A 14559-nucleotide genomic window follows, 5' to 3' on the forward strand; every position below is an offset into this window, starting at 1 on the left:
TTTTTGGTAGTACTATGGCTGAGGTTTTTATTTAATCTCCCTCCTTTCTTCTGAGAACAGCTAATCCCTTCAGTGTCAGCATAGGCTGTGAAGTAGTAGAGAGCCACATGGCTATCAGCATCAGATATACTTTAGCAGCTCTGTTACTCACTTGCTTTTGTATATTTATTTAATCTGATTTTGATATTAGCAGATCTTAAATGATACAATAGAATGCATATGAAGTTGGTATATATGCAATATTTAACTAATTCATTTGCATTAGCTCTTCCTTCCATATCTTAGTCATTTCAGTATGAATAGCCTTGCAACAAGGAATACAAGTTGTTTTACTGATACAGACTGGAGTGTCTGTAAGGAAGTGTGATCTTTTAATAAAAGCAGCAAGAGGTTTTTTTAATGTATCTTGCACTCTTAATGATCTTTCCTCTGATCCACGGAACTTTCATATTCATTTCCAGCAGAGGGAGTATGTGAAATGAAGATGAATGAATTATACATGGCTTTGTGGTATTAACGTACAGAGTTACCTGAACACGCAGAAAGGTATTTCACAGTTAGTTTTACATTTTGGAACTTCCCACACAGAAGAAAAGTAGCAAGATGGATAAAATTTTCATGTGACTTGACTCGGATTGACAATGTCAAAACCTATATCCTTATTTCATGACAAGGATCAGATTTTTTATTAATAAACTTTGAAAAAACAAAGTGTGCTTATAATTAAAATATTATGTGTAAGACATGGCCTGAAATTATGTTTCCATCCAATGGATTTTTCTTCACCTGACTCCCTAGTATACTGCAATTCAATTTTTCTCTAGGCTGTCCCACATTAGACTTTATTAAAATCCATGAAGCAGTTTAATCATTTATTTCAGCAGATGCAAAAGTCCAAGCTTAGTTTTAAGTTTCCTAGCTTGTGCCTCTCATCTACATTGTATTTTCAGTGGTTTTATTTCCTGAGGTGGAAGAACAAACATTTTTTATCTTGAATGCAGCCTACACCCAAGCAATGATACAGAGCACACAAAGCAGAAAACTTGCTTCTCGTCAGAGTGGCAGTGCAACCTAGCAGGTGAACAATGTGCTTCTCAGATTTGCTTTACATGAGGGTACGTCTTTCCTGCACACGGTAACATTTTATAAAATTACTGTTGCCAGAATAGCACTGCATTTTAAAACAATGCTACTTACCCAAAATAAAACCTATAATTGAATTTCCTTTTTTGACCCAAGAGTGGCTGCTCTAGAAGTAATGTTGAAATGATTTCTCATTTTAAGACTGAGTGAGTGTGCACCAGCTTTCCATTTTCATTTCTGTTCCCCTTACCACTGCCCTAAGAAACAAGCAAGCTCCAGAGGATTTTTCATTCTAACACTTTTACCTTGGACTGTGAGGCAATGTAGTGTGGCGTGTGTTCTTTTTTCAGGCAACACCTTTATTTTCTGCAAAACTGCTTTCCTCAGACTCACTGACTTTACACCAGAGAGACAAAAACATGCTTGTCCTGAAACTAGAACTCACAGCTTTGAGAGAAATTTACTGAAATAGATGCCAAAGCGGGAAACTACTCCATTGATGTAATTTTTGTCAATTCCTCCAGCCTTCCTTTCTCACCTCTTGTGTGGAAACTAAGCTTCAAACACACTATTTGTATATCCAATTGTACTACTGTTCACGGCTGCAAGCAACTTCAGCTAGAGCCTTTCACTCCAATACCACTGTAAGGATCTTGACCGATTTTCAGTTTGGGTCTGATCTGCTTTTAGCAGATGTACCTACTGGCTGTAGCTGCCTGTTGCCATTACCTGGCCAACCTCCACGGCCTTTAACTTGCTCGAGAAAAAACCTGGAGAGGGCCAGCTGCTACCTTAAACCACTGAGGGTAGACGAAGGGGAAAGAAAAGCCAAGGCAGAAAGCTCTCGTGGTGAAACAGCTCTTTCACCACGACTGCTCTGCTCTCTCCTCCTCAGCCCCGTCTACCTCAGGGACCCGGCCCCGCTCAGCGCCTTCCCAACGCCGGCCCGAGGCGGGGGCTTGGGCCCTCCCCGGCCGCCGTGCCCTTCACCTCAGCCCCGCACCCCGCCCGCCCGCCCGCTCCCCGGGCAGGCCGCCGGCTCGCCTCGCCTTTGGCCCCGCGGCTGCGGGCGGGTCCTGCGCCGCAGGTGGCTGCCGGGCCCGCCGGGGAGGAGTGAGGTAGGGCGGCGGGCAGGTGGCCGCAGGTCAGCGGCTGTGGCGCGGCGCTGCTCGGATGGGCCGGTGCCGTCTGGCTCGCCCCCCGTCGCCTCCCGGGCGCTGCCAGCCGCGGGCACCGCTCTCCCGGCGGCGGCGGAGGGCTGTCCCCTCGCTCCTCGCACGGGCCTCAGGTGAGCGAAGGCAGCGCGGAGCCCCCGACGGAGCCCCGCCGCCGGCAGCGTGTAAGTCAGTCTCCGCGGAGCGGCGGGAGGCCTCGGCGGCTCTGCCGCTCCCCGTGTTGGCCGCGGCCCCGGGAACTGGCCAGGAAGCGGCGGCAGGTGCCCGAAGACGGACGCTGCCGGGGCGGGGGGGGGGGGCAGCCGCGCCGCAGGCCGTTTTCTACCGGCTTGGTCGTGGAAGCGGGAGGAGGCAGAGCCGCGTCCTGCGCCTGGGCGGCAGCGCTGGGCGCCCGGGGAGGGGGGGGGGGGGGTCTCCCTTCAGCCCGCCGGCGGGACTCCCCGCCGCTCCCTTGCCTCAGAGCGCCCGCCGGGATCCCCCTTCCCTTCAGCCCCATCCGCCGGGATTTCGCCGCCCGCCTCAGTCCGCCGGGACGCTGGAGCCCGCCGGGGGTCGAGGGCAGCTCCGCACGCCGGCGGCCTCTCGCCACGGAGCGGGCGGCGGGCTGAGGTGGAGCCGCTGGCGGCGGGGGCGGGGAGGCTGGCCGGCGGGGGAGGGCTTTGTCTCCCGGAGCCTCTTTTCCTGAGGGTGGGGTGGAGGGAGACGCTTAATCTGAATCAAAGTAGGCGTTTAATTTAGGGGCCGAAGGCACGTAGTGGGCACACACGGGCACCCCTTTCCCCGCACGCAAAAGGCTGTTCGCCATCGCCGTTGGCGGGTTATCGACGGTGTGAGCGAGAGCGAGGCGGGCGGGCTGCCCCCCCCGCCGGCTCGGCGTCCCTCAGGAAGGCCGGGCGTAGCTTGCGGGCGTGTTTTCTTGGCCCGAAAGGCTGTGGCTTTCCCTCTCCCATTCCTCAGACGTCTGGCAAAACGACGTCTGAGCCTACGGCCTGAAATTGCCCTTAGACGTTGTGACTTCTTCCCCTCTTTCATACATTTTTGGACGTGAGACCCGAAATGTCACGAGTCGGCTCTTCTCATTATCGTATTAGCTTCTATTGACAAGCTTCACAGTCAAGAGGATATTTAGTGTATTGAGTTTTGTTTGCCATTGATAGATCTTAGGTCACCGTACGGGAATCTCTTCAAAAATATTTAAGAGCGCAGTGAAATTTTAGTTGTGAAAACATCATCCTGCCAGTTTTGCCATACAACTAACTGAAAAAAACCCCCATATGTTTAATACCAATATAAGCACTAATTATTTGCATATTTTCACGCTAGTTAAAAACCTACATTTTTTTCTATAGCTAGTTTAATTGTATTTAATTTGCATAAAATCATGCATGTCTTAGGCTGTATATGCATATAGATACCAAAGCAAAATAAATACCAGCTAGAAGCATGCAATGGACTATACATTACATCCTTTGTCTGAAAGAAAATTGTTATTCCAGGTTGACACACACAAGGTCTTCCAGAAGTTTTTCCTATTCTCCTGTTTTTCCATTATAAATCTAACGTACCATAATTAGCTCCCATAAATCTTTCTTCAGTTGGACATCATGTTCTCCAGTCAGTGCTGTATATTCTTCTGTATTTGTCATCATTAAAAAGTTCATTTGCTTTATCACTCACATATCATTAGCTTCCAGAAATAGTAACCATGCATCAAAGCTTGTTTGATACCGCTGCAAGGCCGTATATCATTTTTGCATCGGAGTAATTTCTCATTCCTCATATCACCGTGCCAATAAATACTGGGGCACTGGTCCTTTTCCATGCAACATGATATGGATTGTTTTTATGTAAATTTTAAGTGGAAGTGAGCTCTCATCAGCAGTTTCTACGGGGCAAAGATTAGATTACAGAAGGAAAAATGTAACATTATTACAGGCACTTGCCTTGTAGCTCTTTAATCATTGAAAGAAGGCAGTTTCATGGCAGGAGTTGGCTTATCATTAAAGGAAAGGGAGCAGGTGCATCTAGCTTCATGCAGTGATGAAGTAGGAACTTTCTGTGGTTGTAGTGATGGCTAATTAATTTGTCTATGTACAGATATCAGAGTTTATAGACAGTAGAAGGTCTTGTTTCTTTGCTTTCACAATGACCTTGTGAACTTTACTATGTTTTTAATTAAAATGTTTTCTTTAGCATAAAGTATACTTGTGGCTGTATAAAGTCAGACTCTTCTCTTGGAGAAAAAAAGGAACCTGTGCAGTAGTGGCTGCGGCAGTGTTGCTTCTAAGGTAGTACATAGAAATTTGAGTGCTCTCCAGAGAAAAGGGCTCTGCTCACATGTGGCCTGTAGCGGTGCTGACTTCTCCTGCTTATCCCTTCATGCAGGACATGAACAGCTTTAAGTTCCTTGGCAGGCAGATTCAATATTTATAGTCATGACAGGAGAGTACCAAAGAGGAGGAAAGAAAGAGCTCTGTGGTAGCAGGGACTGGCACTGAACTGTTGCTGAGGAACTGAAAATATGATTAAATTATGGAAATGTCTCAGGCAAATAATGATTGCAGTAGCAAAGCTACGTTTCAGATTCAGCAGGACTAAAGTGAAATCATCAATGTCTAATGACGCAGAGACAAGTTCTCCCTGTGTTTGTGTGAAGATTTAATAAATGGCCATTGCCTCGTAGAGCATCTGGCCATTCCGCTCTTGGGTGTCAGATGCATGTTGCTGGCGCAGCCAGTCTCTGATTAGGACATTATAACCAAATTACACTGTGGATAGGGACCCTGCAGAGCACTCGCTGTGCAGAAAGCAAAGGTGTCTCCTAAGTCTGTTTTTATTAGTGTCACAGATGTCTTGTCCAGTGCCCTTAAAGGACATCCATTTGAACATGGAAATCTTTGCTGGAAGGCAGTAGAACGAAGGCTGTACATGCCAGGATTGTAACACACTCCTATAGGAAAAGCTACTTCATTTCCCAGCTTTGCATACCCTGAAAGAGAGTTAACAATCACAGGAGAGATGGAAATTCAGTCATAAACCACCAAAATGTAATGTGTCCAAGCTATTAAATATACAGTCTTCTCTTACTGAGAGATTTATGGTTCTGTATTACTAAAGACAAAAGAGAGGCTATGCAAAAAGGTCAAGGAAGGAGACCATTTATTTACCCATTTTGTTAGAGTGAAATATCCATTCATGGACAAAAATGTCCCTTAAGGAAGATGGCTGTATCTGTACTGAAGCATTTCTGTGGATTGCTACTCATCCTAAAGCCAGCAGAACTCCCTCAAAATTATGTTACTCCATCCTTCAGCTTTGGGTTTGATAAGGTCGGGTCCTCTCAGTTTATGTTTTTGAATCAGCCAATACTGGCACATGTCCCTCCCCAGTGCCTTCTCAGTGTAGTACTGCAGCCTCTCTCACTCCATCACCCCATGTGAACAGGGTTGAGCTAAGATATGCTCATTAAATGTGTGTGATCTCATATAGTCGTTAATGGAAAGATCTTTCTAATTCAGTATCAAATTAGATTAACATTTTGCAGGTAGATGTGGATAAAAAATTGCAATGTAAGAGGCAAGGGGGTCTTTGGCTACTCTGAAATGCACTTAAAATGGAAGGTTTTAAAATTAAATATGAAAGTGAACAATGCAATCAGTACAGTAATTCTCGAGTACTTTAATTTTTGGTGTCTATAAAGTGTGAACAGTGTAGAATTCTGAGTGTAAAATGCCTACATCTGTTTGATGAGTTATAACAGGGTGAAACTAAAAATCTTGGCAGTTCAAAAACAAGCAACTGGGTCTGCCGTCACCTGGGAAAATACAGACAGCAGTCTGGGAGTATAGCATAAATGTATTAGTAGATGTTTCTGCAAAACCAATCAGCAGCAATGTTTCCAATGAAGCTGAGACTTAAATAATCATTGTCTTGATTTCACAGGTAACATTTTACTGTGTTCATACCTCTTGCAAGTCCCATTACTCCCAGTGCCCGTACTCTGTATAGCTTCAGCTGGAGCCAACAAAATTCCTCTTGCCAGTAGTAGCTTATCCAGTAGTTGTAGGAATTTAACTAACAGAAAACTTGTCTTAGAGCCCTTTAAACAGCAGATGGTGTATCTACTTTTGCAGACTGTGTTTAAAATGTACCTTGGGAGCAAGTTTCACTGTATGCATTGGTGGTGCCTTAAATTCTGACAAATTTTGAAATAATTCAAGAGGATTATTAAATCAATGACTCAGAGAAGTATGCGTCAAAACAGGTATAAGAGAGACAGTGGGATTTTTTAGCAGTTTGTCACCATTGACTCTTCATGACCTTGAAAGAGTCTAGTGAAGTGTAACTACAAGAGTATTTACTTAGGGCAAACAGTTTTTTAACCTGTGTGTTGATGTTCAAAGGGAATGAGATGATTTATCTCTCAGGACACTGATTTCTTTGGTATTTCTTCCAGTACATTTTGTTTCTCAGAACTCTCAGGCCTGTGGTTGTCCGTGCTCTCAGCTGCTTCAGAGCAGTCTTCATCAGTCAGCCCCACGATTATGGAAAACCCACATGTGTGTAAGCTGGTACGTACTTTCAGTGGTGGCCTCTATCAGCTGGTTTTCTGATGAAGTCTGTTGCTAAGCTAAGACAGAAGCAGCTTAAAAAAAGAGTCCTTCAAGTTAAATATCCTGACCGTACTGAAGTACAACTTTTTCTTTTATGGATACACTTATCATTTTAGGTATGATGTGCAAGTCTGAGTTTTACAAGGGAAACACACTCTTGAGAGTACACAATTATAAAAAGTGCTTTGGCTCGCACTGCTAAGCTACGGTCTCCATAAACAGCTTATTATATTCTATGGATAAAAATACACAATAGCTCTGCTTTTTTTAGACAACAAAGGCTTTTTTTTTTTTTTAAGTCAATTTATTTTGAATGGCGTTATTTAATATTCCTTCCCTGAAAAGCTAAAAACTCGATGTGCTTTGGTTTTTTATCTCTGGCACACGAAGGTACTGGGCAGGGGAGACAAATTGCAGTTTACCCCTTTGTATCCGAAAGTGATAAGTGAGATGGGAAGATTACCCATTTTTTCTTTTTCCATGTCATTCTTCTTTTATCACATCAGCTTCAGCAACTCTGCTATTTAAAGAAAAATAGAATAACAAAGGAACAGCTTCATCTTCTAACTCATTGTCTAATACAACACTATCAGCTGCCTGTATTTTAGAATTGTGGGGTTTATTTGATTCTACATTTGATTAGATTTCTTTCCTTCCTAAAATGGAAAATATTCTAGAACTGAAGAAAGAAGCTATAACTACAATATAATATGGAATTTAAAAGGACTCAGATGTGTAGATAAAAGGGCAAACATTTTTTGTATGCCATCACAATTGATAACTCCTGAAATCTTACAGTTGTGACATTCTTTCCTTAATACTGGAATCAGTATTGCTAAGTTTTTTGTGAAGTGTTAGGGGTTTGGGCAGAAGCAGAGGCTGCACTGCATTAGCTGACCATGGAAACATGCAAGAGTTTCCATAGTTACTTGGACAAATTGGAGGTTAAGGAGGGACAGACACACTGTCTGTCCTAACTACTTCCACTCCTAGAAGAAGAATCAACTGCTGATTTCTGCAGCTACAGGCCTTCTGAGTTGGTATAGCGTTTAATGCATCACCGCTGAGTTGACAGTTTCGTAGCTAGGAACGCTGTGCAAAACATCCATATGGCTTAGGTCTCTGCTTGTAAGACTACAAACCAGAGAGATTCTGAATTTACATCACTTCGTGTGCTGCTTTGCAACAAAAAGGCATACAAGTCTGTTCTCATCAAGATCTGTTTTTTACTTAATGATATGTTAACTTAAAAAAATATTCTACAGAAAAACATTGGGAGAGGAAGAGAATTAATGTCACTGCTTAGTGGTACTAATCAGTGTACAGAAGTAGAGCATGAATGAAATATATAAAGGAGTAGCTGGTGAGAGTTCTCCATTTGGCCTCACAGAAACTTTAGATTGGCTTCCATCTCTGTCTTCTGTAGACTGGTTGTGTAGTGTGCTCAGGCATGCTCTCTGTTGTTTGGAAGTAACCACTCATGCTAGTTTGGTAAGCACTCACCTCAGAGTCATCTGCTCTTCTCAGACTTGCTGACAGCTGCTGACAGTCAGGGAACATCAGAGCAAGCAAAACTGGGAAGATCTTTGGGACTGGAAATCACAGAGGAGACATGACAGAAGATTGTCCCCCCAGACCTTTTATTTCATGTTTCTCTTGGGGGGGAGGAGTGTTGAAGGCCTTATCGAAGGATAAACAATGTAAATTTTATAAATTTAAATGAAAATCAAAACTGTGCAGGGGTAGTGTGGTGTTCAGAAAGACTATAGGTGGCAGCATCATAATAAAATAGAGTTTACTTGATGTCTTTAGCCAAACAGAGATCAGTCCTTTGTTCCTTCAACAGCATGTCACAAACAAATTTACAAAGGAGTGTGAATCAAAAAGAGCAGATGAGAAACTTGTTGGAGTTGATCATCGTTTAAGGAAACAGTTAAAATAGGTCACTCAATCTCTTAAATCTCAGTTTTGTAAGCACTAATGAACATGGACACTTGCAGAGATCCTCCTTCCAGTTATCTTGCTTGGTCCATTCAGGCCAGCAGTGGTAGCTGGATTTTGCTACCGTGGCACATAATCCAAGCATGAAAAAGAAAATGCTATCCTCATCCACAGTATTCTCCCAGGATTTTGAAAAGGAGCTTTTGAAGAAGGACAAGTTAGTGTATTTCAGTGAAGTGTTCTGAATTTTCCTAGGTGGCTAGTGTCTCTGGGACACTGAAGGTAGATGGACTCTAAAGACTGATTTTTTTCAGAGAGGGGTACTCAACAATTTATGAAAAAGGAGCCTATCTCAAGTATTTGAAATTTGGCTTCCAAACTTGAATACATCCAAGTTAATTTTGAAAAAAGATGGCCCTTGTTATAATAAGGAGGATAACATTTTTTACTTCTGTCCTTCCTGCTTACCATTAAGGTTTATGGGAACAGTTAATGTGGCGTATTATCTTGTGTCAGTGTGTGCTATCGTTTTCTCCTAGTGTGCTAATTGCCTTATAGCAGAAATGAGAAAATTTTTTTCCACAGCCCAGGGAGAACTGTCAGACCCATTTGGCAGGGCACAGATTCACTTTCTTTCTTGTCCAGATACATCCCTCCAAAATCACTCAGCCCCAAATTATCAAAGTGAAGTCATAGACTGTGTCTGGTCCATGGGTTTCTTGTTCCTTACTAACCTGCTTTATAAAAAGATACTGTCCAGTTTACTGCTCTCAAATACTCACTTTGAATAGGTACTTATTTCAAAAGTTACTTGTTTCAAAATAATGGGAGCTATGGTAGACAGTATGTGTTTGGGTTTTTTTTAATCTTATAGCCTAGCTCTTTTTCACATCTTTCTGTGAGATGAAAGTTGGAAGAAAGTATGCTGCAGACTGTAAAGGCAGCTTATCTAATCGCTGGTGAACTGACTGATGAAGAGTGCTGTGATTCTTTACTAGTTTAGTTTTTTAAAGTGAGGTGAAAACTGTATATTGGTGTTTTAAATTGATTGTGCAGATTACAGAGTTCTGGATAACATGGATCAGTGAAAGTATGCTGGGGAAAAAAGTAAAGTGTCACTGTGAAAATTATTTGTTCTTTCTCATGACTTCAGGTTCCTTTTTTTACTTACTTCCACGAAACCCCTTTGACAGAATGCCAAACCAGTGTGAATTAAACTACTTAGCTATTTCTGCCTGTCTTGTGTCTCATGCTACCAGGCAATGTTGAAATTTACCTTAGCAGCTTCCATGGGACTTCCATTTATTTGCTCAGAGATAGACTTGAAGCAAGATCCCAAAGGTGGAATATGCAGGTGATATTTTTTATTTACCCAGGAGAAGGAGGAAAACACTTGCTTGTAGTATGACTTCCGTATTTCTTTCTTTCATAAGCCAGCAAAATGGATTAGAGACATTGTACTTGGGTGCCAAAGGATAACAGAGGCATCTCCCTTAACACGGAAGCTTTTAACACCTTCAGGGATGTAATTCCAGTCAACTGCAATAGGATTGAGGCACCAAACCTGAAAATCCCACTGTACATCTTATCAGCTAATCATTCCTGTTCACTGCAAGAGGTGATGGCTCCCATCTCTATCTTTAAGCATTTAATGGTTCTGAAAACTTGACTCTCTAGAACTATATACCTAAACAGTGGATGCTTGGAGTGAGTACTTCTGAACTTCTGAGCACCGAATGTGCCACATCTGTATCATAGCTCTGCCTGAGTAGTAGCTGTACGTGTGTTATTTTCATCCTCTTTCCTTGTTCACGTGCCTTGGTTTCAAGGAAAGGAAATTTGGTTCTGTGAGCCAAGGCAGCTGTCATGCACCTTGGACATACCCCAGATCTGAACCGTTTGGGTTGCTGGCCAGGGAAGATGCATCTGTACTACTGAACAGTGCAGGGAACATTCCTGAGTCAGGCTGTCACTGATGACTTATCCTCTTGGGTTGTTAGAACAGCCCTGGACACCGTTCTGGTTAGATAGGCTGGTGATAGTTTTCAGCAAGCAGTGTGGATGTAGTCACTGTCTTTCAAGGACCATGGCAGTTTAGCAGTCTGGTTTCAAGCCATTGGCTTCAGTGCCATAGAAGAGTCCTGAGAGCATTTCATTTACAAGAACAGATGCAGCCTGAGGCATGCTGCAGAGGTGCCTAGATAGAGGCTAGGCTGTATCAACCATACCAAGCAAAGTGATTTTTGTCCTCACCCTGAGAGATGTCAGTAGGCGAGCATTTAGTTATATTGAGGGGAAGGGGAAATTGCCTCTTCTGTTTTGATGATTTTTTTTTAAAGTACAGTTCTATTTTCTGTGCCAGCCTGTGGTGTATTTTTTAGCACGGTATGAATGATTTGTGTTTGATCCCACAGTTAAAGAGAGGACATCCAATCTGTAGGGCAGGAGAGGTCATTTATATGTTGCTGTGAAAGGCTGTGGGAGCAAATGCTGAGCTTCTCTCAGTCACAGCTGACGCTTCTCTTGACATTTCTGAGCTCGAGGTAAGGTCCGTGGGCAGCAGGGTGCTGATAAGAGTAGGAGTTCACTGGAACAAATGAGTATTCACCCAGTTAACCCTTATTACCATCTTATTTTTCCCCATAAGATTATAGTCCCTAACCCAAAGATGATCTAGCACAATGCTGTTCTAACAGCTGCTGTAAGCGGAAGACATTCTGGGTATAATCGGGCTCTGTACACTGATGACTGATCACACGAATCTGATAAATTCTTATGACAGGATTTGTGGCTTTGAGGTTCATTGTGGAAGCCAGATTGTGCCTTATTTGCTGTTAAAGCTTAACAGAATTGCCCATTGATTTCTCTGCAGCCAGGTCCCCCAAGGGATTTATTCATTCAGGGATTAAAATTGTTCCACGGTTGTCTGATTTGTTTAAAGCTCATGCGTTACTCTTAATTGGAGACAGTGACCTCAAAAATAGCTGAAACCTTCCATTATCCTTATGTGGAGGAAAAAGGTGTACAAAATATCATATTCTAGTTAATGAAGGCTTTTATACCTCTACTTTTTTACCTCCCTGCTTCTGCTCGCTTGAGTCAAAAATGAGTTGAAATATCTGCCTGATGAGTTTGTTTGGAGTGGAAGGAAGCCAAGAATTATTTTAACAAATGTTTTAGCTTGACACTGAGTATAGAGGCTTAGTTTGCCAAGCTGGAAAAGTTAATAACTAGGCAGTTTTTGTGAGGCTTATATAGGGTGTGGGTCATCTTAAATGTCAGTTCCAATCTGTGTTACATATTTGTAGAGGAGCATATATTGTGAATGAATTGACACGTTCTCCTCATAAGTTTCATGTTTCTCTGAAACAACTGATTAGTTTTGAGAAACTGTGGCACATACTGCAATCAGCTGAGAAACCTAAGGGACTTCAGGAAATCTGCTCTTCTAAATGCTGGACAGAATTTCACAGGTACCTGCTTCCCCTGTACACGTGTCCCAAGGAGCGCCGTGTTGGGTGCCGTGATGGTGTGAAGGTAACGTGTCTGGTAAGCTGGGATGCAGAATACAGTGAGGAGCATTACTGGCTCCTGTGAAAGATTGCTGGAGTTCAGCACATGAGAAGGGGTCCTTCTAGCACAGCTCCTGCGGATGTTGGGTCCCACTGGTTGGTGTGGTGCGTAGCTGTCCACCTGTCTGTGGCCTCATGGCTGTAGACCAGACTCACTAGCTTCTTCTGATAGGTTTGCCATTATTAATTCTTGCCACAGCTGTGACAGAAATCAACAAAACTCAGCTGGAAGTGGATCTGTTGCTGCTTCCTCCACTTTTGCACAGGCAATTGAGAACATGGAGTAGCATGTACGAATAAAACTGTACTTGGGCAAGACAGAACAAGGAGCTGCTACAAGGTCAGAATTGGGGTTGTGACCCTGGATTCACTTGAATTCAGGCTGTCAAAACTTAGGTCAAAACCAGGCAATTTTTAATTAGTTTTAGCTAGTGTTGATCCGGTGATGAAGCCAGATCCAATTCTGATAATTAAAAAAAACAACCCAAACCTTGATACCATGGATGAAATAGAATTCCACTAAGAGGAGGGAGGCTTCTCTGAGCATCACTGCCTACTTTGTTCCACCACCAGTGAGGTAGTGCTCTGTCATTAGGCCTTTTCAGGGAAGTTTTCCCAACAACTATTCTTGCGCTCTCTCAGACTTTCTGCTGTCTTTCCTGTATTGTTTTTCCTACAGAGCTTCCGCTGCCCTTCCGCTGCCCTTCCGCTTCCCTTCCTCTTCCCTTCCTCTTCCCTTCCCTTCCCTCTTCCTTGGCCCACAACATCAGTTGCTTCTTTGGATGTGCCATGCATCTATAGATGATGGTTCCGTTGCTCTTGTCTTCTTGGATAAAGAAGCTCTATTGCATTTTACACTTGCTCTGAATTATAGACATTGCTTCAGTAATGCTTAACTCAGTCACAACAATGACTTCGGTTATTAATTTTCCCATTGGCTTTTAGCTTGAAATTTAACAGTGAAAGGTGATAGGAGAAAAAAAGAGAGACATTTCTTCCCTAGAAGCAAGTTGAAATCATGGGTGTGTAATAATTTAATACTGCGTATCTGATATTCCAGGATCCCCCAGTGGGCTTCAGCCCTTGAACAGGAGAAGTTCAAAGTTTTTATGGGACTGAAGGTTGGTCCATTTCAGAGATACCTGAACCAAGCAAATGGTCTGGCTTCTCTCTGAAATTTGCAGTGAGTCTGCAGTATATGGAAGGATAATGCTAGCTGACCTGCTGTTTTGACAAAATGATGCTCTTAACAGCTGGTTACCACCTCTTGTGCAACTCAGCACTGTTAGCACAAGCATATGAGCATTCATATTTGGACTCTGGTGGAGTGCTTTAAGGAAATGCTATCTGCTCGAGAGTAAAGAAGTTGTTTCCACAATCTTGCTCATGGTGAGAGGATTTTTTAGTAAAAGCTTGTCTGTTCTGTGTATCTGATGCCAAATAGCTCTATGAGCAGAGAGCACTGTAAATTGTTTGTCATGTGTACACAAATGATTTTTGGTAAGTTTTCTTGAAACTTTCCAGAAATTTTCCCTGCAACTCTTGCAATGAGCCTGATGTAGTAAGTTTCTTAGTCAAAGCAAAATTAAATGGATTTACTGGCAATTAGACTGTAACCTTTAAGTCTAATTCTGCAATTTTAATTCACATTGCTCCAACTGTTTAGTTTAATAGCCAGCTCAGCTGCTTTGCAGTCTTACTCTGAGTGAAAGCCACAAGCTGTAGCTCAATCACAATAATTTGGGTTATAAAAGAGGACCATGTATGCCAATAGGTACGTCTCAGTATGAACCTTCCTGTTGGACTTACAGGGACTTTGGATCTGTGGGTGATGGTGGTGGGAGCCTCCAGCAGGGGCTTCCTGGCTCCATCTCCACTAAACAAACTTGCAAATTCTGCTGAAAATGATTTCATTGTTTTTCCAACCACATCTGCTCCTACAGCACTAATTTTTGTCAGCTGTATCTCCACAATGTAAAGCCTCATTTCCTATTAGCTTTTCTTATCTGACTAGTTGTTACTTTAATAGTCTCTATTTCTGAAGCATAAGGCAAAATAAAAGTGACCAACATACAGTTTTCATCATAATATTTGTAAGTGATTACATCATTTTATTTTCTCCATCCACTCTTCAGGATGGAATTAGGCTGGAATTTACTATAGCACTCAGCATCA

This window comes from Buteo buteo, chromosome 25 (genome assembly GCF_964188355.1).
Source record: "Buteo buteo chromosome 25, bButBut1.hap1.1, whole genome shotgun sequence".
NCBI classification, from domain to species: domain Eukaryota; kingdom Metazoa; phylum Chordata; class Aves; order Accipitriformes; family Accipitridae; genus Buteo; species Buteo buteo.